Raw genomic sequence first — 24737 nt, 5'->3', positions numbered from 1 at the left:
AGAAACTCCCCCAGAACAGATAGAGCCTATTAAAGTTACTAAATTTCAAGGAAAAGGAAAATATAAAGCTAGGTTCAGACTTCTACATTGCAATATTCAATGTTAGAAAACCATCAAAGGAAAAGCTTCCAAAAATCAGCATCCAAAGATGTTATCTGACTGTTGCTCAATATGAAAGTATAAAACAAAGTTTTGACCATGCATATTATTCCCTTGAGTGCTACCTAATGATTCTATCAGGTGACAAACACGGGTGAAACAAAAGATGATCTAAGAGACTACTTACTACAGAGGACTGGCAGGGAGCAATGAATATATTTATCTAAGAGTAAAACAGTATGGGGATTAGGGCAACAGAACGAAATACAAATCTTACATGCTTGACAATGCAAAAATGAAAAACTAACAAAAGTCACAAGGGGAAAAGAAAAAGTAAAGTGCATGTAAATATGCTGATTTCCTTATCTTTAATCGCTCAAAGTCAATGGATAAATACAATATAAAATTGTGTAGTAGAGAAGAAGTAGGGGGTGGAAGAGAAAATATTCATTTAATCCATGCTTATGGTAGGAAAATAGTAGAGATACCAATAAACAAAGGATGGGACATTATATAGAGTTGTAATTGTAAAGGTAAAAACTAGAATGATACAAGTCTTCCTATTTAGCAGAAGAAATACATAAGGAAAAAAATCATAGAAAAGTGACTGCTAGTGACTTATTTTTTTAAATATGAAAAAGCAATTACAAAAATAACATTAAAAAATTGAGACTAGGGGCGCCTGGCTGGCTTATTCAGTAAAGCATGTAATTCTTGATCTCAGGGTTTTAAGTTCAAGGCCCACTTTCGGTGTAGAGATTACTTAAAAATATAAACAAAAAAGTGAGCCCAAATATATCTGTTAAATCAATGAATATAAATGGGCTAAACTCACCTATTAAAAGAAAAGTACATTTTGACTCTATCACAAATCAAATTCAGTGCTGAATCTAAGAGAGATACATAAAACAAAGTGATTTAGTAAGGGTAAAAATAAAAGGATGAGGCAAAGTAAATTAGGCAAATGCAAACAAAAAGAAACAGAGATGGTGATCTTATACCAGAAAAGGTTGGATTCAGGCCAAAAACTATCAGATGAAAAAAGTACAGCCTTTTAGAACATTCCAGGGTACAGTTCATAGGAAAAAAAAATGAATAATTTATATCTATTATCAAGTAAAATAGCATTAGCATTTAAAATGCAAAAAAAGAAGGTGATACGATAAGAAATGAAAACACATTAGTGGTGGGAAATTAATCACTTCAGTCCACAACAGATGAAGAAGACAAAAAATAAGTAAAATTATTGCACACAAATAATATCATGAGATAGTCCTTATGGTTAAACAGAAAACATATCCTCAAGTGTCCATAGGAAGTTTATAAAAATTGACTGTATTAATCCATAATGAAAATCTCAATAAATTACAGAAAGGAAAAAGTTGGACAACGTTGATTGATAGCAATGCAGTAAGAATAAAAATTAATAGCAAACCCAGATTCCACAAACTTCTACCACTACTACTATGTAGAAATTTGAAAAGAAGGAGTGCTCTTGGCTCTTGGGTGCTAATGAAATTCAAACTCAATTTGGATCCTATGTAGGAAAAACAACAATGAAAAGCTAAATCAGAACCAATGAGACACAGATAAAGCAGTACAAAAAGGTAACTTCATAGTTGTAAAATACATCCATTAACAAAGAAGAAAGAATAAAAATATATCAATTAATAAGTTAGCAAATTAACCACAAATTAATGTTAAGGAAAGAGAAAGGCTGATAGAGAAGTCAAAAATCAATAATTTTGGAAATTTAAAAATAGTAAAACTAGTGCATATATGCAAAAATTATTTTTAAGAGAGACATAGTAACAGTATAATAGAAACTGTTAATTAATCTTAATATCAGACAAAGAAAGCACAAACACAAAAAATAAGACATGAAAAGAATCGACTTACGCAGAAGAAATCAAAAGAATCGTGAGTCAGCTTAACCCTATCAGAGATAACTTTATAATCTATGAAAAGAAAGTTGAAAACAGGGATGCAGAGATGAATGGACATTTTCAAAGAAGTTATAATCCTTGATGTAATAATAAGGACCATCTTTTTCATGATATTTAATAGTACTATAGCCAGGTAAATATAATTTACCAAAACTAACTGCAGAAGAGACAGGAAATTCAAATAGACCAATTCCCACAGAAGAAACAACATAATGAAAAACCTCATCTTTTCCCTGCTCTTGATAAAAAAAAAAAAAAATCAGGTCCACAGTTTTCACAGAAAATTCATAGGAAAACAGTTAGTCTAATGCTACCTAAAATGTTTCAGAGCATTAAAGCAAGGAAACCCCTAAGTAAATTTAATGAAATGCAATGATTGCATTAAAAAAGACCCACAAACCAATCTCATTTATGACTATGGGTGCAAAATTTCTTTAAAAAAAAATTGCGAGTAGAATTCAGTTGTGCCATATATACCAGACCAAGTAAGGTTTATTCAAAAAACGCAAGAATGATTTAAAATTAAGAAATCTAAGACACAACAATTACATTAGTAAATGTAAGGATAAAAATCATAAAACAATTTTTGTATATGCCATTATTGGTGTAGGAAAATAAACCTCCTAACGAAATAGGAATAGAAGCAAACTTCCTGAACACGATAAGATATAGTTACCTAATTCCTAAAACTAGCATCTTGCCAAATGGGTAAATACTAGAAAAATCCTCATTAAAGGCAAGAACAGGGGCACCTGGGTGATTCAGTCAGTTGAGCATCTGACCTCATCTCAGGTCATGATTTCACAGAGTTCATAGAGTTTGAGCTCCCCATCAGGCTCACTGCTGTCAGGGTGAAACCCGCTTTGAATCCTCTGTCCCCCTTTCTCTCTGCCTTTCTCCAGCTCACGCTCTCTCAAAAAATAAATAAAACATTAAAAAAGTCAGGAACAAGTTCAGGATGGCTTAGAGGTTAATATTGAACATTATTTAACATTCTGTTAGAGGTACTAGCTGATGCAATTAGAAAAACACAAGAGATACAATGTGGTACAGTTACCATGATCTACAGATGATATGATTGTATATTTGGAAAACCTGAGAAAAATCTTTAAACAGTAAAAGAATACAATAAAGTAAGTTATTAGCTACAAAATTAGTATACAGCAATAAACGAATCACTGTCCCTAAACCAGTCAGAGTGGCAAAGGGAGGGATTTACACTGCTAGTCAAATCTTATAAACACACTTGCAGTCACAAATGAGGTAAATCCCACTCAAACACCATGGGCAGTCTCCCCCAAAGAAAGTCCAAGTGCTGTTTGAAGGGAGAAGGAGGAATATATGCTGGGTAGGCAATAAACAAATTTCTACTCAGCCAAAGAATGATTAGATATTTATGTTCTTAACATTAATAACTGCTGCTAATCTCCTCTCATAAGATGGACGGTAACCAATGGTTTAGTGGTTACTAAACAAACATATTTAGAAAGAAGCCAGAAAGGATAGTAACAGTGCTGGGGTTGTTTTGTTTTTTCCTCTAGCGAGATTGAAAATGAAATACTGATTCTCAAATCCTGACAGTCATAAAATGCTGTTATTCCTTTCATCTTCTTGCCTCCTCTCCCCCCGATTTCCTTTTTTTTGGCACATGAATTTATCCAGATGAATTCTCTAAGAAAGGGACATTGATGTATCTGGGCGTATATGTACCAAGGGCTTCTGCTACACGGTTATATAAAGGATGTTGAATATGCGGGAATCTATGAGGTCAATAACTTTTTTTATATACATCATTGAGATCAATAACTTTTTTATATACAGCATTTGGTTTATTATAGATGACTGGATCCCAAATGCCTTACTCATTAACGGGATGCTATTATATTTCAACTACTCTCATTCTCCTTGGATGTAAGTTTAAAATAATATTTTTTAAAGCCTAACAGCTATCATTTTATCCCAAAAGCCTAACATTTTATCCCAAATGGCTTTTACAACAGCAGTAATTATGTTGTATTGATTATGTATTCATGAGTTTCAAATACACAAATTATCATAGTTGTGTTTAGAAGCATACTGTGGAGAAGATTTTTTTTTTAAGATTTTTTTTTTTAATAAGTTACTTTGGGTATCTGAGAGATGACTAAGAATTTCTTCTTCAGAACGGCTTATTCTTTGTTAGATTAAAATTCAGTAACTCTTTAAGATAGATTGAAAATAGAACCTTTATGATCCACAACTGACTTGACTGCATTACAGTAATACAACAGTGGAGAGATGACAGATATCATTTGTATGTAGGAAGAATATGGTAGCATGTTTTGATGGATTTCATGGTGGTATTTATCTCTAGCAAGTATTACTGGCGTTGGGATGAGAATCTGAAAAGTTCTTTTTACTCCAGCTTTATTGAAATATAATTGACATATAACATTGTGTAAGTTTAAGGTGCACAGCATGAGGATTTGATATCAGTATATATTGTGAAATGATAACCACAATAAGGTTAGTTAACACATCCATGACCTCACATGGTTACAATTTGTGCCTGTGTGTGAGAACTTCCAATATCTATACTCTCAGCAACTTTCAAATATATGCTACAACATTGTTAACTACAGTTACCATTTAAAAGTTTTATGATGCATTTTCAAAGGTAAAAGGGTTAAAAGAAATTGTGCATTTATAGTGATAATTAAGGAAAATGAAATACATTGAGTTTGTGAAAGCGTATAATTTAATTGTTGCTTGCATTTTAATGACTCAAACTTTAAACTACAAATATGAAAGTTTCACAGAAAAACATGCATTTGTATTATAAAGAATGCAGGTAATGCATATGCCAAATTAAAAGATTAAAATGACTATACTGTTGTTTCAAATGCAAAACATAAATTATTGCATGTCACAACACATGCTAATATGATTCAGATTCACATTAAATTAAAAAAATATTTTTAAAATGATCTAGAACACTGGTTTCTGTGCCTTGTCCCTTTCAAAAGCAACATAACAAAGAATAGGTAATGAAGAATACACTCAGCTTAAACTAAAATAAGAATATTTTAAAACAATCAATTATTTCCTGAATACTTGATGCAAGCACTTTATAATATCCAAAAGTTGAAAAAAGATCAAGTAAAAATAAATCTTTCTCTTCCTGCTGCCAACATCCAGTTTCCCTCCCTGGCAGTACCATTCGGTCCGGGTTCTTGTGTCTTTCTAGAGTTGTTCAATATGCAAAGAAGCTAATGTAATAGTAGAAATTATGTAACAGTATCATTATATACATGTTGGATACTGAAGTTCTTAAATTGAAGAATACTTCCTGAAGGATATTCCATTTTAATGACTATAGAAATACTGTTTTCCACATCATAATTTATTTAATCAATTCTTGTATGAGTCAGCGTTCTCCAGAGAAACAGAACAAATAGTGTGGATATGTAAACAGAGAGAAATTTATTTTAAGGAATTGGCTCATGCAATTATGGAGGCTAGGAAGTCCAAAATCTGAATGATGGGTTGCAAGGGCGGAGAACTGGGAAGAAGAGGTGATGTTGCAGTTCAAGTCCAAAAGCCATCTGCTGACAGAATTCCTTCTTGTTTGACGGAGGTCCGTCTTTTGGTCTATTCAGGTCTTCAGTGATTGGATGAGGCCCGCCAACTTTATAGAGGGCAATATGCTTTACTTAAAGTCCAGTGATTTAATGAAAATTTCATCCAAAACATACAACCCTCATACAACATCCAGAATAATATTTGACTAAATATCTGGGCACATTGGCCCAGCCAAGTTGATATATAAAATTAACTATCACTTGTGCTTATTCCATTTGTTTACAATTTTTAGCTAATATAACGGGTATCATAATACATAAATTAATTCACAGACATGAATGCATATCTATAAAATAAATTTCCATAGTGGAATTGCTAGTCTATTGGTGTGCACTTTTAAAATTCTGATAAATATTGCCAAATTGTCTTCCAAGTGTTTGCATCAACGTATACTTATTAAGGATGAGAGTGTCTGTTTTCCCACCCCTTTCCAACATAGTGTGTTAGGAAACTATTTGATCTTGGCTATTTGAGTAGATGTGTAGGAGTTAGGTAACTAATGAGAAGGCATTGTATACATCTCAGCTGGGATGGTGTTCCCCATCACATATACAGATTCGGAATGTGCGTGGCAGTGTTATCACAATAACGATGGAATGAAATGTAGAATGCAATTTATTTTAGAATTAGCATAACTAATATAGGATAAGAAACAATCAGTATAGGAATCAATATTATTTATTTAATTATAAACGGTAATTGTAATCATAAATTTCATAATTGTCATATGCTAAGATACGAGGTTAATCATAGATCAGAACTCTGGTTACACTGAATTGAAATGTCTAAAAAGAAGATGTAATTAATGATAGGGCCATCTTTGAGCATTTGTTTTTGTTGAAAATATATTCTCCAGTTCATTTAGCAATAAATCATATGAGTTAGTCTCCTACTATGGGGGTTTTAAGTCATGATACTTAAAAATCATAGTCTTATATTTTCTTAGTTACAAAAAGCTCTGTTCATCAGAAAATGCTCTTTCTGTTCACAGAAACAGATGGTATGTAATATTTGACCTTCTCAGAGAAGATAGAACTGAAAAGTACATGAACAAGAGTATAAACACCATGAATTTCGAAATGCTGCAGGTGAATACACAATTTCTAGTTAAAAACTTTCTTAAAGTAGAGTATGTCTCTCATCAAGTGTAGGCCTTGTCTTTAGACAATGGGTCTGAAAGAAGATAGACAGCTTGAAATGAAAGAAATCATTTATAAAAGTATTCTGCTCCCCCCGCCCCACCTCATTTCTCTTGTGGAAAAGAGGAGAAAAATAAGACAGCAGGGACTAAAGAACTCAAACTCTAGCTATCAAGGTTTCAAACGTGTAGCAGACATGCTTATCAAGGCTTCTTTGTGCAGCAGACACACATTGGGTTGACTACCCAGCTCAGAATGACTCTCCAAATGGCCATGTTTGTCCTACTCATCTCGTCCTTCATTTGAGGGAATTGTTCATCCTTTCTATGCTCTGAAGGGAGGCTTTATCCCATCACAGAGTAACCTCCATTTCTCAAAAATATATACATATAAATAAAAAAGAGTACATCCCTTTGGCCATTGTGATTGGTCCAACACATGAGTGTGTGATTTAGTTTATGCCAGTAAGTGTCCTTCCCTGATATTTTCCAAGTTGAGGCTAAGAGGAAGCACCTCTATTTCTGTTTGTTGCTAAGCTATGAGCATGATGAGTGTGGATTCACCGGAGGCTATGTTTCTAATTTTATATGAATATTAGGCCCCTGATTATAAAGCTAACAGAGAGCAGATCCAAGATTTGGAGTGGAAGAGAGAGAAAGAGAGGCAAAAAAAAATTTAAATCATCACCTCACATCCATCAGGATGGCCGCTTTAAAAAAAAAAGTGTTGGTGAGAATGTGGAGAAATTAGAACTCCTTTTATTTTTTAAATGTTTATTTATTTGGGGGGGGGGCGGACAGAGAGAGAGGTGGACAGAGGATCTGAAGCAGGCTCTGTGCTGAGAGCAGTGAGCCCAATGTGGGGCTTGAACGCACGAAGCATGAGATCATGCCTGAGCCAAAGGAGACCCTCAGCCGACTGGGCCACCCAGATACCCTGAGAAACTGGAACTCTTGTGCACTGCTGGTGGGAACATAAAATGGTGCAGCCAGTATGGAAAACAATATGGCAGTTCTTCACAAAAAATTTAAACATAGAAATACCGTATGATTCAGCAATCCCACTCGTGGGTATATACCCAAAGGAAGTGAGAGTAGGGCCGTGTACAAATTTTGTATACCCATGTTCATAACAGCATTATCCAAAATAGCTAAAAGGTGGAAGCAACCCTAGTGTCCACTGACGATGAATGGATAAACAAAATGTAGTATATACATACAATGGAGTATTATTCAGCCTTAAAATGGATGGAAATTCTGACAGGTAGTACAACATGGATGAACTTGAAGATACTATGTGAAGTGAAATAAGCCAGTCTCAAAAGGACAGATAAGATATGATGCCACCTATATAAGGTTCTTAGAGTAGTCAGATTCATAGAAACACAAAGTACGATGGTGGTTGCAAATGGCTGGGAGAAGAAGAAAATGAGGAATTATTTAATGGCAATAGTTACAATGTTTCAAGATGAAAAAATTCTGGAGATACATCACACCATGATGTGAATGCACTTAACAATACTAAACTGTACAATACTAAAATGTACACTTACAAAATGATTAAGGTATGAATTTTATGTTAGTGTATTTTACTACAATTAGAAGTTACTTAAGTAACTTCTTAAAAGCATTAGATGAAAACATAGGTAAAAATCTGTCTAATGTTAGTATGATGTCAAAAGTAAAAACCATAACAGAAAATGTCTATATATACAAGGAATGTCTTAATGCTGCTTATCTGTTGATCTTGGCATTAGGACTACTTTTTTTTTGTCTTTAACAAACTATTTTTCTGTAATTAGGAAATCTGATGAGTAATTTTTAATTAGGAAAAATGAGACACTGTTTTTTTTCCCCCTTCATTCTGCCATTCACCAAAGATTGTGAAAAATTATGAAATTCAATGTTGGTGAAGGTATGAAAACAGGTACTCTTGTACATTGTTCATGGGAGTATCATTTGGCACAACCTTTCTGAAAGGTAATTTGGTCACATATATCAAAAGCTTGAAAAATTTGTGCATTCTTTGATCCATCAATTCTGCATGTGAGAATTTATCTTAAAGAAATAGACCTGTAGCCTGAATGTTTAGCCATAAGCTTTTTCATTGTTGATCTCAGTGTGGTTCATAATAGTCAGGAATTGAAAACAAACTAAGGATCCAACAATAGGACAAAATAAGTCAGTTAGAGAAAGACAAATATCATCTGATTTCACTCATAAGTAGAATTTAAGAAACAAAACAGATGAACATATGGGAAGGGGGAAAAAAAGAGAAGAGAAGGAAAAAAAAAACCATAAGAGACTCGATAGGAAACAGACTGAGGGTTGATGGAGGGAGGTGGGTGGGGGATGGGCTAGTGGGGTTGGGTATTAAGGAGGGCACTTGTTATGATGAGCACTGGGTGTTGTATATAAGTGACAAATCACTGAATTCTAGTCCTGAAACCAATATTGCACTGTATGTTAACTAACTAGAATTTAAATAAAAATTTTTAAAATAAAAGGTTTTAAAAAATTGCATGAGCAGTGTATCACTTGTATAAAAAATAGTATCTATCTATATATTATATATTAAAAATAATATATAAAACTAGAAAAATAAGACTAAAAAAGCATGCATTAAAATGTTGACAGTGTTTTTTTCTAATGGATTATAGACGCTTTCTGGCATAGTGTAGTAAGTGAAATGCTTATGGATCTTCCAAATCAGCCAAGCCCAGAAGAATGATGTAGGATTAAAGAAAAAAAAGATCTAAAATTATAAAATTTAATTTGCTAATTTTTACAATATGTTCAAAAATTAAAACACCCCAAAATTCTTTTTCTCTGGCATTCTAAGAGACACAACACATATGAAAGAAAAAAAAGAAAATGAAGTCATCTTATTACCTGGTAAAACAAAGTGACTTTACCGACATTTCTGCTAATGGAAGTTAAGATTTAAATGTGACTTTCGTGCTACTAGTGAGTAGAAACATGAAAAGATTATAAAGTTATCTGAAGGTAAATTATTTTGTTTTCCATTCCATTTCAATAATTGCCGTTTCCATAATTTCCACCTTATTTCCATAATCACCACTTTCTGTTCTAACCCCATTCTTAATCCTCATTTTAATTCCAATCCTTTCTCTATGAATGCTTTTAGTGTATATATTATATGCCCAGTGACACACGTTTTTCTATCCTATAACCCTCTGAAAATCCACTTTTTAAAAGTGACTCATTTGGACTCTGAAAATTAGTACTACAAATTAATTCTGCACTGTACATATGATTCTACCTACCCACATAGATGGAAACTCTTTGGGGAAAGGTCTTTGACACTTCTCTTTAAACTAATGGTAACATACTATGAATAACTCTTTAACAGAGGAGAAAAAAATATGTCCATCTTTAGTTGGCTCCTTTGGAACTGTCCTAGAATATAAAAATCAATGTGATACCAGAGATTACACGAATAGATCTTAAATCTCATGGAAAGAAGAAGATTCAAATAAGCCCAATTCTTAAATAGACCTAGGGGTATAACCTTCAAAATGAAAGAGCTGAAGCTAATTTATATTTCAAACTACAACAAAGGTTTAGATCACTGATTTCTGAGGTCTATGATTTGATGAAACTCATGTCCTGATTACCAAAAACACACAGGACCTAGTTATCATAGTGGAAGCATTACTACCACTTTTATGTCTTGTCAAAAAATAAGGGCACTGGGGCACCTGACTGGCTTAGTCAGTAGAGCATGTGACTCTCAATCTTGGGTTTGTTAAATTCAAGCCCCACAGTGGGTACAGAGATTACTTTAAAAAAAAAAAAAGGCACATATGTAAAGATTGAAAAATGACCAATAAAGGATCAATTTTGGAAACAGAAAAGAGATTAGGCAAACACCAACAAAGACTTAATTTCTTTGTTTAAACAAGACCCTTGAAGCATTAGGTTATAGCATTCAAATGACATTTTATATCAGTAAAGAAAAAAAAGAAAAAGAAATAAGGATATGTGCTTTATAATAAAACAGATTGCATATCGCATTTATATAACTTGAACACTTAAAAAAATAGTGATAGCTAAAACTACCTACTTTGGAAGAATTTTAAAACTCACCAGCCCTAAAAATAGATTATCATTTTCTTAACCTAAACATTTATTTGTATGGCCCATGGTCTGCTAAAAATAGACATTAACAAACAAAATAGAGCTAATTTATGTTACTAAGAATTTATAAACCTCACCCTTTCTTCAAAAAATGACTGAATCTACGAATGCTTACGGTAAAGGATTTATAGCAGTTTTTCAAATAGGAGTGGTTCCAAATACTAGCTTTTCCCAAAATAATTCCCCAACGATTTAGTATAAGAGAACTTCAATTGATGTGTAAATGGAGAAGGGGATTGTCTATATGGATGATTCAGTAGAGTGCCAAAACCATCCATCTTACTAATGTCAATAGATTTGCTGCTTTCCTTTCACCATTCAGTGAAAGTACTCTGAGTTTTAGTAAGCCTCAAAAAACAAGACTCTTTCTACTGTAAACTCTTTAAGGAGAATGACACATTTCATCCTAACACCTCAGTGAGAATGAATTACCTTTTTTTTTTTAATTTAAATTCTAGTTAGTTAACATACAGTACAATATGGTTTCAGGAATAGAATTCAGTGATTCATCACTTATATACAACACCCAGGGCTCATCACAAGTGCCCTCCTTAATACCCACCAACCATATAGCTCATCTCCCACCCACCTCCCTCCATCAACCTTCAGTTTGTTCTCTATCATTAAGAGTCTCTTGTGGTTTGTTTACCTCTCTCCTCTTCCCCCGCTCCCCCCACTTCCCATATGTTCATCTGTTTTGTTTCTTAAATTCCACATATGAATGAAATCATATGGTATTTGTCTTTCTCTGATTGACTTATTTCATTTGGCATAATACATTCCAGCTCCATCAATGTTGTTGCAAATGGCAAGATTTCATTCTTTTTGGTGGCTGAGTAATATCCCATTGTGTATATAAACCACATCTTCCTTATCTATTCATCAGTCAATGGACATTTGTGTTCTCTCCATAGTTTGGCTATTGTTGATAATGGTATTTCTTGAGAAAGGAGGAGCCATGTCATCTGAATACCTTGGACAAGGGATCCCTGGGAGGCAGGGGTTGAAAGAGGGAATAAATAGCAAAGAAAAGAGAGGTGCAGGCTAAGACAAACTTGTCCTGTATCTGAATCTTGCCTTCCCAAAACAGACTCTGGCTTCCACCTGTGGTCTTTCTATTTCCATTTGCTTAGTCTCTGTATCTCCCCATTTCGTGCTTGCTGATCAAGAAACAGAAAGCGAAGGGGACAAGAGAGGTCACACATGAATTTTTTCAATATGGGGAAAAAGAAGGAAAGTCATAAAATTTTAATCTTAGAAATTATAGCTGTGTTTAATAGTAAAATATTGAAAAGTAACAATCCTTTTTGGCTGCAGAGAGAAATCATTGAGAGAAGCTGGCAGAGTTTGGATTCCCTAAGAAGTAGACTCTGAGTCAGAGATTAGCAGGCAGGAGATTCATGAAGAGCGTTCTAGGGACCAGCGCCTACATGAGGGTAAGGGAAGGCAAAGAAAAGGGAAAAGAACTGACAGAGGGAGAAATTGAGCCGTGATAGATCCTCAATGAAAGCCTTTACCCTCTGGAATGTTCTTTAGACAGTTTGACCCTTTTAAGAAAAGTTGAGTTGAGTGGGGCAAGAGGGCCAGGCATTATGCCTTCACATTGACCAGTGATCAGATGTAGAACACCATGTGAAGGTAAGGACACTCTCTTACTTGAAGCAATCCCTGAAGGGGGCTGACAGGTGACAGCTGAGTTGTCTGCAACATCCCTAAAAGGTAGGGGAATAAGACCTTCAGTTGTGAAAGGGGATTTGGGTAGTGTATCCCAGTGTCCACCACAGAGAGAAAATTAGTACCTACCACAGAGCTTGATATGTTATTCAAGAAACATTTGTTGAAATGATGAATTTTCTTGTTCTGCCTTTCAAATTGCTCACCCTTCCCAAAGAAAAACAAATGTGATATTATTAAAGCTTTCACAGACGAACAACTGCCTTTGATGTAAGTTTTTGTCAAGTAGAAAGACTGGCAAAAACTGTAACGGAACTGTACCTGTGGCCAAGGAAAATGGCATTATGTAAGAGACATCTGTGAGAATCTGCCCTAACTTTATGTGCATTTAGTTTTGCATTTTTGTAAAACATTTCCATTTTGAAACAATGTCAAACATACAGAAAACTTACAAAAATAGTATAAGGAACTTTTGTTATTTGAACAATTTGAGAACAAGTTTCTGACCAGATGCTCCATTACCCCTTAATACTTTAGTGTATATTTCCTATATACAAGGACATTCTCCTATCCATGATACAACCAACCAAGATCAGGAAACTAACATTGACACATTACTACCATTGAATCCTTATACCCTGTTCAAGTTTTGCCAAATGTTCCATTGCCATTTATAGCAAAAGGATCTAGTCCAGAATTAAGTGCTGAATTTAGTTTCATGTCTCCTTAGAAGTCTTCATTCAGTCTCAAATAGTCCCTCAATCTTCTGTTGACTTTTAGGACCTTATCACTTTTGAAGATTATAGGTCAGTCATTTTTTTTTAAATGTTTATTTATTTATTTTGAGAGAGAGAGCATGAGCAGGAGAGGGGTAGAAAGAGAGGGAGAGAGAATCTCAAGCAGGCTCCACACTGTCAGAACAGAGCCCAACGTGGGGCTTGATCCCATGACCATGAGATTGTGACCTGAGCAGAAATCAAGAGTCAGATGCTTAACTGACTGAGCTACCCAGGTGCCTCTAGGTGAGTAATTTTTAGAAAGTTCCCCAGTTTAGCCCTAATGTTACCTAACAATTAGGTCATGCTCCTTTGGCAGACATCTCACAGAAGTGATGAAGTATTCTCATTACATCCTATTGGGTGGGTGCAGGTTCCACATTTTCAATTTAGCTCACTACTGGGGTGTTGTTCACTTGGATAATCTATTAAAATGATGTATTCTAGAGGCACCTGGGTGGTTCAGTCAGTTAAACATCTGACTTCGGCTCAGGTCATGATCTCACGGTTCATGAGTTTGAGACCCACATTGGGCTCTGTGCTGACAGCTTGGAGCCTGAGCCTGCTTTGGATTCTGTGTCTCCCTCTCTCTCTTCCCCTCCCCCATTCACACTCTGTTTCTGTCTCTCTCTCAAGAATAAACATTAAATAAATAAGTAAATAAAATGATGTCTTCTAAGCGCTACTATTATAAACTAACCTCATATCCCTTTTTAATCCATAAGTATTTTGTAGGGAGATACTTTGAGATATTGTAACTATCTCATTCTCATTAAACATACAATTTATTTATATCATTACTGACTTGTGGATTCATATTTTATTCAATGGTTAGAATTTATTACTATTATTATTTTAATGCCCAAATCATCCCAGTTTTTCTAGTGGTATTCACTTCAAGCTGATGGCTATGTCCTTTTGACATGACCCCCCTCCATCATTTTGGGATGCATTTCCTTAATTTCTAACACAAGAAGATGTTCCAGGTTCAATTTGTACTTCCTCTGCCCAAACCCCAGAATGAGCCATTTCTCCAAGCCTCTAAGACCAGCTCTCCAATAGAAATGTGTGGACTCATCACAAGGATGTAAAACAAATGCTAAAGAGGAGTTTATAAAAGCTATATAATAGATTGTTCCTTGCTCTTTGAATTTGAAAGATACAACACTCTGTGCTTGAAATCCTAGCTCCAAAGGTACAGATTCCCTAAGAGTTTACTGCAATATCTTCCGTGTATAAATATATCTTTAGCATAGCTAGGAGGTAATGTAGTTAGTAATACTTTGCATAACATAGGACATTTCTAGAACGAAGGCCTGTAAAGGGTGATAAAACCTGTTTAAAACTGCTCTGTGGTAAGATTTGTGACAGCCAGTTCAGCAGCACCCGTGGTGGACTTTAAGCAGAGGACATGGGTTTGTGTCTCAGTGGAATCATTTTATGTGAAAAGAAGCTCTGCCTCACTAGGTTGCTGTAAACACTAAATGACATAGCTACTGTAAAATTGCCATGTAAACTGGAAAAAAAGGCTATTTTAATATAAAATTTTATTTAGAAATGCTAACAATCACTTAAATGTTAAAATCTCTGAAAGGAATTCCTTGGTTTTCTCAAGAAAGGAAAAACCAGTGTGCCAAAAAACTCTACTAACATTAGGCTTTTAAAAATGTGAGATTGCCTTTATATGCTGTATTAAAAAAAATTTTTTTAATGTTTATTTATTTTTGAAGGAGAGATAGAGTGTGAGTGGGGGAGGGGCAGACACACACACACACACACACACACACACACACACACACACACACAGAATCCGAAGCCGGCTCCAGGCTCTGAGCTGTCAGCACAGAGCCCGATGCAGGGCTCAAACTCACAAACTGTGAGATTGTGACCTGAGCCGAGGTCAGATGCTCAACCAACTGAGCCACCCAGGTGCCCTTATATGTTGTATTTTTTCATAGGACCTTTAGTATATCTCAAATTGCAGTTTTGCTGAAATCTCTCTGGTGACTGTGCTATTATTGCTTATTAACTTTCTCACATGCTTTGCTAAATTCAGAATATTTTGTTCTTTGAGGTCATTTACAGGTAAGGTGTGAAACTGTTAAAATTACTGAGAATGAACTACTAATGACAATAAAAAGTCTGCAGTTTATTTCAAAGGTAACAAAATGGTTTGTTAGACTATGGGTGGACTACGGTGGATCTGGATAACACATTATGAAGAAAAAGAAATATTATAGAATTCTCACTTGTTCTTCAGTGAGACACTCGTAGAAGAAACAAAACTATAAATTACTGCTATTTATTTAGGATAAGAATGGTATTGTTTTTTTAGAGTCCTCATCTTTTAGAATACATATTGGAATATTTTAAAATGAAATATGAAAGAGATACTTTTGCTAAGGAGGGTGGGTCAGAGGACACTATAGTGGTCAGCAAACTTTTTTTTTTTTTGTAAATCCTAAATAATAAATGTTTTAGGCTTTGCAGGCCATACAATCTGTTGCAACTACAAAACTCTGCTATTATAGCATGAAAGCAGGCAGAGACAACATTTAAACAAACTGCATGGCTGTGTTCCAATAAACTTTATTTACAGTAACAGGCGGCAGGCTGGATTTGACCTGTGGGTCATAGTTTCTCCAACCCTGGTATGAATGAAACAAGGTTTGCCATGATTAATAATTACGAAGCTCAGTAATGGGTACATAGAGGTCATTAAACTATGCTGTGTTTATTATATATTTGAAATTTTCTGTAATACATTGTATATAGTAAAAAGTCAAAAAACAAAGAAGAGATAAAAATTTGGAAAGGCTTAGAACAGAGAATGCGATAACCGGGTTGTGATAAAATATACTAATATTTAATATACACATTTAAAAGTAGTTTATCTTAATGATCAGATTTATTGTTAAGAATAGAGGACTATTTCCTGTTCTCCTTTTATACAATTAGCCTGATCATTTTTCCAAACGTACTGAATTCCAATATTGATGTCTATCCTTTGAGAAACTGGTTATATTTTGTAATGTATTAAATTTAGGCATATTTAAGTGCCAAGAGATGTCAAAACAGATTTTATTTTTAAAAAGCATCACAAATAAAAGAGAAACTTCACATGGTATTCTACAACTTTGGGTGGCAATGCTGTTAAAGTTCAAGGTTCAATGTTTCCCCTGCTCTAAATCCATGACTGTGATACATAAGAAAAAATATACAGCTTAAAAAAAAAGAGACACGAGTTTGTTCAATAGGATAAACATTTCTGTGAGGTGGGAACAGAAAAGAAATACAATAAAGAAATGGGGCCAGGAGCCATCCATGGGCCTGCTGGACTGGATTGTGAAGTAGGCAGAAGCAACTGAGAGTCAACACGTTTTGGGGGAGTAGAGAATAAAAGTGCCCTAGATGAGATGGAGATCAAGGACAGGTTCGCTGCCTAAAACTAGGTGCTGGGCTGGGTGATCCTCACTCACCTCCACTCTCCCACAGGGGAACTTTAAAACACTGCTGCTGGCTACTTCATGGGAAGCTGCATGCTTCTGGAAGCAGAAGTGCAGTCCCACATATGACCATGGAGGGTGACATAAATTACTGGCCCAAATGCTTCTCCCCTCTCTGTACCCAAATCCTCTACTATACTAAGTTTGAAGGTCTTTCCACAGAAGGCAGTATACTTTTCCACCCTTTGACTTAGGGCTCAGCCATGGAACTTGTTTCGGCCAGTGGGATATTAGTAGATGTGATGGAATGTGCTTGTCTCACGGGGCTTACCTTCTTGTACTTCTGTCACCTCAGTGAAAAGGGCTTTCCCTGGGGTAACTGCCACTGTTCAACCTGGGCCTTAGCACGAGTATTTGCAGACCAGAGCTGCCCCACCTGCCCACAGACCCGTGATATAAAGCAGAGCTGCTTCAGCCATTGATACCTAAAGCTGCTGTAACTGATCTGCAGACCCACTAGAGAATTAAAAGCTTAATGTTATGTGTCACTGACATTTTGTGGTTGTTCATTACACAGCAATAGCTAGCTGGTGCAGAAAGCCTAATACTGAGATGCTAAGTAATAAAAGCCTAAAAATATGTGGTATTAGTTTAGAGGGCAGGTGATGGATGGTAAGGAAACTATTACAGAAGCTGAAAAATGGCAACCTGTATTTCATAAAAGTGTTGCCAGTGGTAACACAAAAGATAGCAGGATGATTTCTAGGCATGTGCTCAAAGTATGAGCCAGTTACTTTTAATTCTATTTTATAAGGTACTATAAGAAAGAGATAAGTTCAGGGGGAAAAAAAAAACCTTCCAACTTGCAAGAAGAGTTTAGAGGAATTTAGCCCCCAGAACTTGCTTATTTGGCAAATAAAACTCTTCATCTCAAGCCAGCAAGAGAGTCTCAGATTCAGCCTGGGTCGGGGGTGGGGGGGATATTAAACCAAGGGCATTGCTGCAACTTCCTTTGTTAAGACATCTGAAAGAATTAAAGAGATGCCTGGTAGAACCTCTCAGTTGGACCAACACGTTTCTAGAAAACTTAAGGGCAGGGGTCCCTCAGAAGCCTAATGGGTGGAAGTTTCTCATAATGAAGTCTAGAATGAGAGGCATGTCCCAAAAAGAATCATAGGATGGTTCTGATAAACAGAACTCACTGAAAACAAATGCATAGAAAATCCATTTTTGAGAGAGTTGTTAGTGATAAACTACCAGCTAAGACTAAAAGGGAATGAGACTGAGATATAAAAAGATGTCTGGCCAAAGGCTTTTCATAGGCAGGAAGTAGCTGAGAAATCTTCTTAGTACCACAAGGGGCGTATTTCCCAATGCCCATTTCAGAAGTGACCAAAGTGGGAAGACAGAAATCTAAAGAATTCACCTTCTAGGAGGGTGAAGCCAAGAACAGTAGAGAACGACAGACTGGAGACACACTGCCAGGGAGAATTAGGGTCTAGTCAAGGAAAATTCCTTCTTCTCAGAATAGGAGTACATTTTTCCCATGGTATTTCAGAAAAAGTGAATGCTAATGCCTTTTAATCTCCCCCCTTTGACTAGGAATTAATTGTAGTTATCCTATCCCAGTCCCATCATTCCATGTTGTATAATGGTGGGGGAAGATTACACTCCCCCTCACTATCTTAGTTCATAGGCTTTCAGATCAATGGGAGCCACATTCAAATTTGATTCTGTCATAAGTTACTGAATATTGATCATGATGCCATGATTAGATGAGGCTCTTGGAGGTCTTGGGCTAAGGGTGAGTCTGTTTTTCTGTGGGACACATACAAATAATTGTGGCCAAGAGGGTGGACTGTGGTTGACCGAAATGACTCCTGACTTTGATCCTTCACCCTTCTTTGTGTTAACCCTTCACCTTGTAACTTTGAAGAAATTGCTCCTTAACTGGGGACTTGCCTATCGGATTTGCTTTGGTCAACTGATGTTTGTAGAAGTTACATAAACAAGGGTTTGAAATGCTTGCACAATGGTTTGCAAAATTCTTTCCTCTATTGTGCTCCTGCCTTTATCATGAAATGAACGTCCCCTGGATAGCTGCTTTTCCTTCAGCCTGGGCTCAACAATGAGCACACATGGAACTGTCCCAGGTGACTACAGACCCACAGTCTGAATTAAGAGTTGTCCCATAGACTTGTAAGCAAAATAAATGCTTATTGTTGTGTACCACTGAGATTTTGAGACTGTATTGGCAATAACTAATCAACACAGAGGAGAAACCTCAAATTGTCAATGCAAGACCTGGTTTGAGACTCGAGACCCTGGGAACTTGTTGGCCAAGTGAAAAATCCTTAGAAAGGTGTAGATGACAAAGCAACCTTTCCCATTCAAAATGAAAATGAAAATCAAAGTTCCAAAGCACATGAAGACATCTACCATTAAAAAACACTGCCATAAAATCAATAATCAGAACAATAACTTGCTTCATATTAAATAAAAATAAAAGGACAATCTAAAGAAAAAGACTGTCCCATATACTCAAAAAGATAAAGCAATGCATACATATTTTAGAAAAATATATCTATTGAAATAGAAAACTCAATGGACATTCTAGTCTGCACATAGTTGAAGAGAGATATCCAAATTAGAAACCATTACTGAGTAATTAATCCAGAATGAAACAGAGACTATTTATTTATTTATTTATTTATTTATTTATTTATTTATAGACAGAAAGCACAAGCAGGGTAGGGGAAGAGGGAGAGGGAGAGAGAGAATCTTAAGTAGTGTCCATGCTCAGTGCAGAGTCTGAAGTGGGCTCGATCTCACAACTGTGAGATTGTGACTTGAGCAGAAATCAAGAGTTGATGCTTAACCAACCAAGCCTCCCAAACCCCCATAACAGAAAGAGATTTTAAGAAATAAGAATGAGATGGGGCGCCTGGGTGGCTCAGTCGGTTAAGCGGCCGACTTCAGCCCAGGTCATGATCTCGCGGTCGGTGAGTTTGAGCCCCTCATCGGGCTCTGTGCTGACAGCTCAGAGCCTGGAGCCTGTTTCAGATTCTGTGTCTCCCTCTCTCCGGCCCTCCCCCGTTCATGCTTTGTCTCTCTCTGTCTCAAAAATAAATAAACGCTAAAAAAGGGGCGCCTGGGTGGCACAGTCGGTTAAGCGTCCGACTTCAGCCAGGTCACGATCTCGCGGTCCGTGAGTTCGAGCCCTGTGTCAGGCTCTGGGCTGATGGCTTGGAGCCTGGAGCCTGTTTCCGATTCTGTGTCTCCCTCTCTCTCTGCCCCTCCCCCGTTCATGCTCTGTCTCTCTCTGTCCCAAAAATAAATAAAAAACTTTGAAAAAAAATTTTTTTAATAAAAAAAAAAAATAAACGCTAAAAAAAAAAAAAAATTAAAAGAAATAAGAATGAGAAAATAAGTGATACAGAGGGCAAACTGAGAGACTCTATCTAATGGAACTTCCAAAAGAAGGAAATAGAGAAATTACAAAGAAGAAATATTTGAAGAGATAGTGCCAAGTAACTTCCCAAAGTTGAATAATGACCCCTAAAATTAAAAGTGCACTCTGTATTGAGCAGGATAAACATAAATTCATATCTAGACACATCATGGTAAACTGCAAGATATCAAACACAGTAAATCAAACCATCATGCTGCATACCTAATACACTGATATACATCAAGTATTTTTTAACAAAACTAAGGAAAAATATAGATAAAAATCTGAAAAGTACTTACCAAAGAGGAAAGAAATAATATAAAGGCATGATAAAGAATTAAAGTAATATCAGATTTCTAAATGGGAAATGTAAATGATAGGACACAATGGAATAACAGCTTCAAATTGCTGAGGGGAAAAGAACTCTGAATGTAGAATTCTATACTCAGGCAAAAGTTATCATCCAAAGAGTGAAAGCAAAATAAAGGCATTTACAGAAAAAAGCAAAACAAAACTCCTAAACACATCTCATTGGAATAACCACTGAAGGTTGCAAGAAGAAATGTGAACCCTAGAGAAAGAAGTTAAATGCAAAAAACAATGGTGGCTTTATGGCATATAAATGACATATCATTAAGTTGTTATTTTAACAAAAAGAAACAATAGTGAGCATAAATATGTTGGTATATTTGAATATTTTTTTAAAAAATCCATAAAACGTTAATGCTAATCTAACGTTACACCTAAAGGAGCTAGAAAAAGAAGAACAAAGCCCAAAGCCAGTAGAAGGAAGGAAATAATAAAGATTAGAGCAGAAATAAATTAAATAGAGATGAAAAAAATAATAGAACAGATCAATGAAACCAGGAGCTGGTCCTTTGAAAAGATAAACATTTAGGTAGACTCTTGAAGGAAAAGAGAGGACTCAAGTAAATGAAATCAGAAATGAAGGAGGAGAAATAACAACTGACATTAAATAAATACAAAGGATTGTAAGAGAATATTATGAAAAATTATATGCCAACAAATTGGACAATCTACAAGAAATGGATAAATTCCAAGAAACACATAACCTTCCAAAACTGAATCAAGGCGAAATAAAAATTTTGAACAGACTGATTACTAGCAATGAAAGGGAATCAGTAATCAAAAAACTTCCAACAAATAATAGTTCAAGACCAGATGGCTTCACAGGTGAATTCTACCATTTACCTGTCATCCTTGTCTAGGGGCCATGCTAATCTTTCTATCATTCCAATTTTGTGTATGTGCTGCTGAAGCAATCACTTACCAAACACCTAAAGAGTTAATACCTATCCTTCTCAAACTTTTCCAAAAAAAATAGAAGAGGAAGGAAAGCTTCCAAACTCATTTTATGGCCAGTATTACCCTGATAGCAAAACCAGATAAAGACACTACAAAACAAAACAAAACAAAAAAACCAATAGGCCACTATCTCTTATGAACATAGATGCAAAAACCCTCAACAAATCATTAGCAAACTGAATCCAACAACATGTTAAAAAAACCTGGCATGCCTGAATGGCTCAGTTGGTTAAGTGCCCAACTTTCGATTTCAGCTCAGGTCATGATCTCACGGTTCGTGAGTTCTAGCTCTGGGTCAGGCTCTGCACTGGCAGCGCACAGCCTGCTTGGGATTCTCTGTCTTTCCCTCTATCTGCCCCCCCCCCCCACTCTCTAAATAAGTAAATAAACAAACAAATAAATAAATAAATCTTTTTTAAAAAAAAATTCCCTCACTCTCTCCCCCTCTGCCCCTCTCCTACTTGTGTGTGCTCTGTCTCTCTCTCTGTCTCTCAAAAAAAAAAAAAAAAATCATTCACCATGATTAAGTAGGATTTATTCCAGGGATATAAGAGTAGTTCAATACTTACAAATCAATTAATGTGATACATTACATTAACAAGAGAAAAGATAAAAACCATATGATTATCTCAATAAATGGAGAAAAATCATCTGACAAAGTACAAAATCCATTCACAATAAAAAGTCTTAGCAAAGTAAGTTTAGAGGGAACATATCTCAACATAATAAAGGTCATATATGCAAAAATCCATATCTAACATCATACTCAGTGGTGAAAAACTTAGAGCTTTTCCTTTAATATCAGGAAAGACAAGGTACTTACCAAATAGGAAAAAAATAATTAACTATAAAGGCATGATAAAGAATTAAAGTAATATCAGATTTCTAAATGGGAAATGTAAATGATAGGACACAATGGAATAACAGCTTCAAATTGCTGAGGGGAAAAGAACTCTGAATATAGAATTCTATACTCAGCAAAAGTTATCATCCAAAGAGTAAAAGCAAAATAAAGGCATTTACAGAAAAAAGGAAAACAAAACTCCTAAATACATCTCACTGGAATAACCACTGAAGGTTGCACTCTTATTCAACATAGTGTTGGAAGTTCTAGCCACAGCAATCAGATAAGAAAAAAATAAAAAAAACATACAAAGTAGTAAGGAAGAAGTAAAATTTCCACTATTTGCAGATGATCTGATACTATATACAGAAAACCCTAAAGACTCTGCCAAAAAACTAGAACTGATAAATGAATTCAGTAAAGTCACAAGATACAAAATTAACATATAGAAATCTGTTGCATTTCTACACAATGAAGTAATTAAAGATATTAAGAAGACAATCCCATTTACAATTGCACCAAAAAGAAAAAAAAGTTGATGCTAAATTTTTAGACAATAATAAAAGGGTAAATAAAAGGAACTAATGTTCTTTTCCAGTTTGTAAGGAAGACAGAACTATTGAAGACTTTGGTAAAAATTTTATAGAAGTATATTTAGATATATATGTGAAATATAGACATAAATATTTTCTATATACATATGCATGTATATATATTTTATATATATACATAAGGAAGAGATATACAATTATGACTTCCAAATGAGGAAAACATAAAGGGTGGGGGGAAAATCTGTTCAATCTAGTGAAAGACCAGAACCAAAGAAGCAAATGTAAATAATGGTAAACAGAACACATAAAATGGTACTAAATCCAGAGGCCATTAATCACATAAACGTAAATTACAATTAAACCAACATATTGAATGGCAAACAGAATCAGATTCCATAAAATATAAAACCAGTTCCATGTTGCTTATAAGGGATATATCCAAAGTAAGATGACACAGAAGATTTAAAATAAGGGATAAAGATATACTAGGCAGAATTCTGCTTCTGGAAATGGTAAAGAAGCTTTTATTGACTAAATCTTCTATACCAGTTATAAACTCTGGGCAACATATTGAAAAACAGCTATTTGAAGGCACTGGAGAATGACCAAAAGCAGGCAGAAACTGAGGGGAATAAACATTTTGGGAATCACACCAGGTGAGATTTGTGTTTATAAAGTTTTTTGCCGGAGGACACTCTCACATCCTCTTGAGTGAAAAAATGCTAGAACTCAAGCAGAAAAATGCAGTCATACTGGCTTGAGGAGTCAATGGGCTGGCTGGGTTTAGAGGTGCCCAAGCAACTTTGAAGTTAGGGAGGATAATCAAAAAGGGAAAGAGTCACAACCTACAGAGTCTTAAATCTATTATAAACCTCACCCCAATTTTTAGCTGACTCCTTTAGCTGTGCTCGTGCAGGAGAGACTCCAAGGGGGCAGGTGAAACACAACAGATGGAAGGCTGAAAACTGTGACAGAAATTTCAGCTGCTGCCCACTGCAAAAGAGATGGAGCTGGAAATTTGGGTCTAGATCAGATAAGTGTCTTCTGAAACAAAAATGAACAATCTTCAAAAGCAACTCTACATGATTTGTTCCCGATTTCCTGTGTATAATAAAACATTACTAAACAGAAACCTGTGGATGTTTACAGAAGCTTTAGTCTGCAAGCTGGAAACAACCCACTGTCCATCAACAGGGAAATGGATAAATTGAGGACCATTCTAACAATGGAAAACCACTCAGACATGAAAAGGAATGAACCACTGATACACACAACAGCATGGATATATCTCACAGACATACTGATTGCAGCAGAGAAACAGGAGTATATGTTGTATGATTCCATGTATGTGAAGTTCTAGAAAAGGCAAAACTACCTATTGTGAAAATCAGAAAGAGGATTGTCTCGTGAGACTGATGGGAAAGAGCCGTGAGGGAACTTGTTGCTCCAATGGAAAAGTCTGTATCTTGAAGGAGGGTGGCTGTCAAGAACCGTGAAGGGTCTGACGTTTCACCCTACTTGCAAGATAGCAAGTTAGCCTAACAGTCTTGTGGATGCTGGCAGAAGACACAAAACTCCTGGGTCAGAGACAAAGAACTTTATTATCCATAGCACAATAAGCAGTTTGGATGTGTTTGCATTGGTTCCTCTTGTTCCCGAAGCCTTAAACAGGTAACACAGAGGGGTCCAGAAAGATGCTGTGTA

General features: G+C 35.5%; 1 protein-coding gene and 1 pseudogene across 5 annotated transcripts in view; both read right to left on the bottom strand.

Annotated features, from left to right (window-relative positions):
• Positions 1-5484: 5484 nt before the first annotated feature.
• Positions 5485-24737, bottom strand: part of RBM45 (RNA binding motif protein 45) — a 51046-nt gene continuing 31793 nt past the window's right edge. For 3 of the 5 annotated variants that reach the window (XR_015255352.1, XR_015255351.1, XM_086718967.1), the window contains one exon: positions 15989-16063. The gene's annotated coding sequence lies outside the window, so the exon portion shown is untranslated. Of the gene's footprint in view, positions 5713-15988; positions 16064-24737 lie in introns of those variants that run through there. The other 2 variants (XR_015255353.1, XM_086718969.1) reach the window with 1 other exon arrangement.
• Positions 21501-21599, bottom strand: LOC147578564 (U6 spliceosomal RNA; annotated as a pseudogene).

The sequence above is a fragment of the Puma concolor genome, chromosome C1 (assembly GCF_028749965.1).
Source record: "Puma concolor isolate L17-30 chromosome C1, mPumCon1.1.hap2, whole genome shotgun sequence".
Classification (NCBI taxonomy): domain Eukaryota; kingdom Metazoa; phylum Chordata; class Mammalia; order Carnivora; family Felidae; genus Puma; species Puma concolor.
This window is presented reverse-complemented; position numbering and strand designations above follow the sequence as displayed.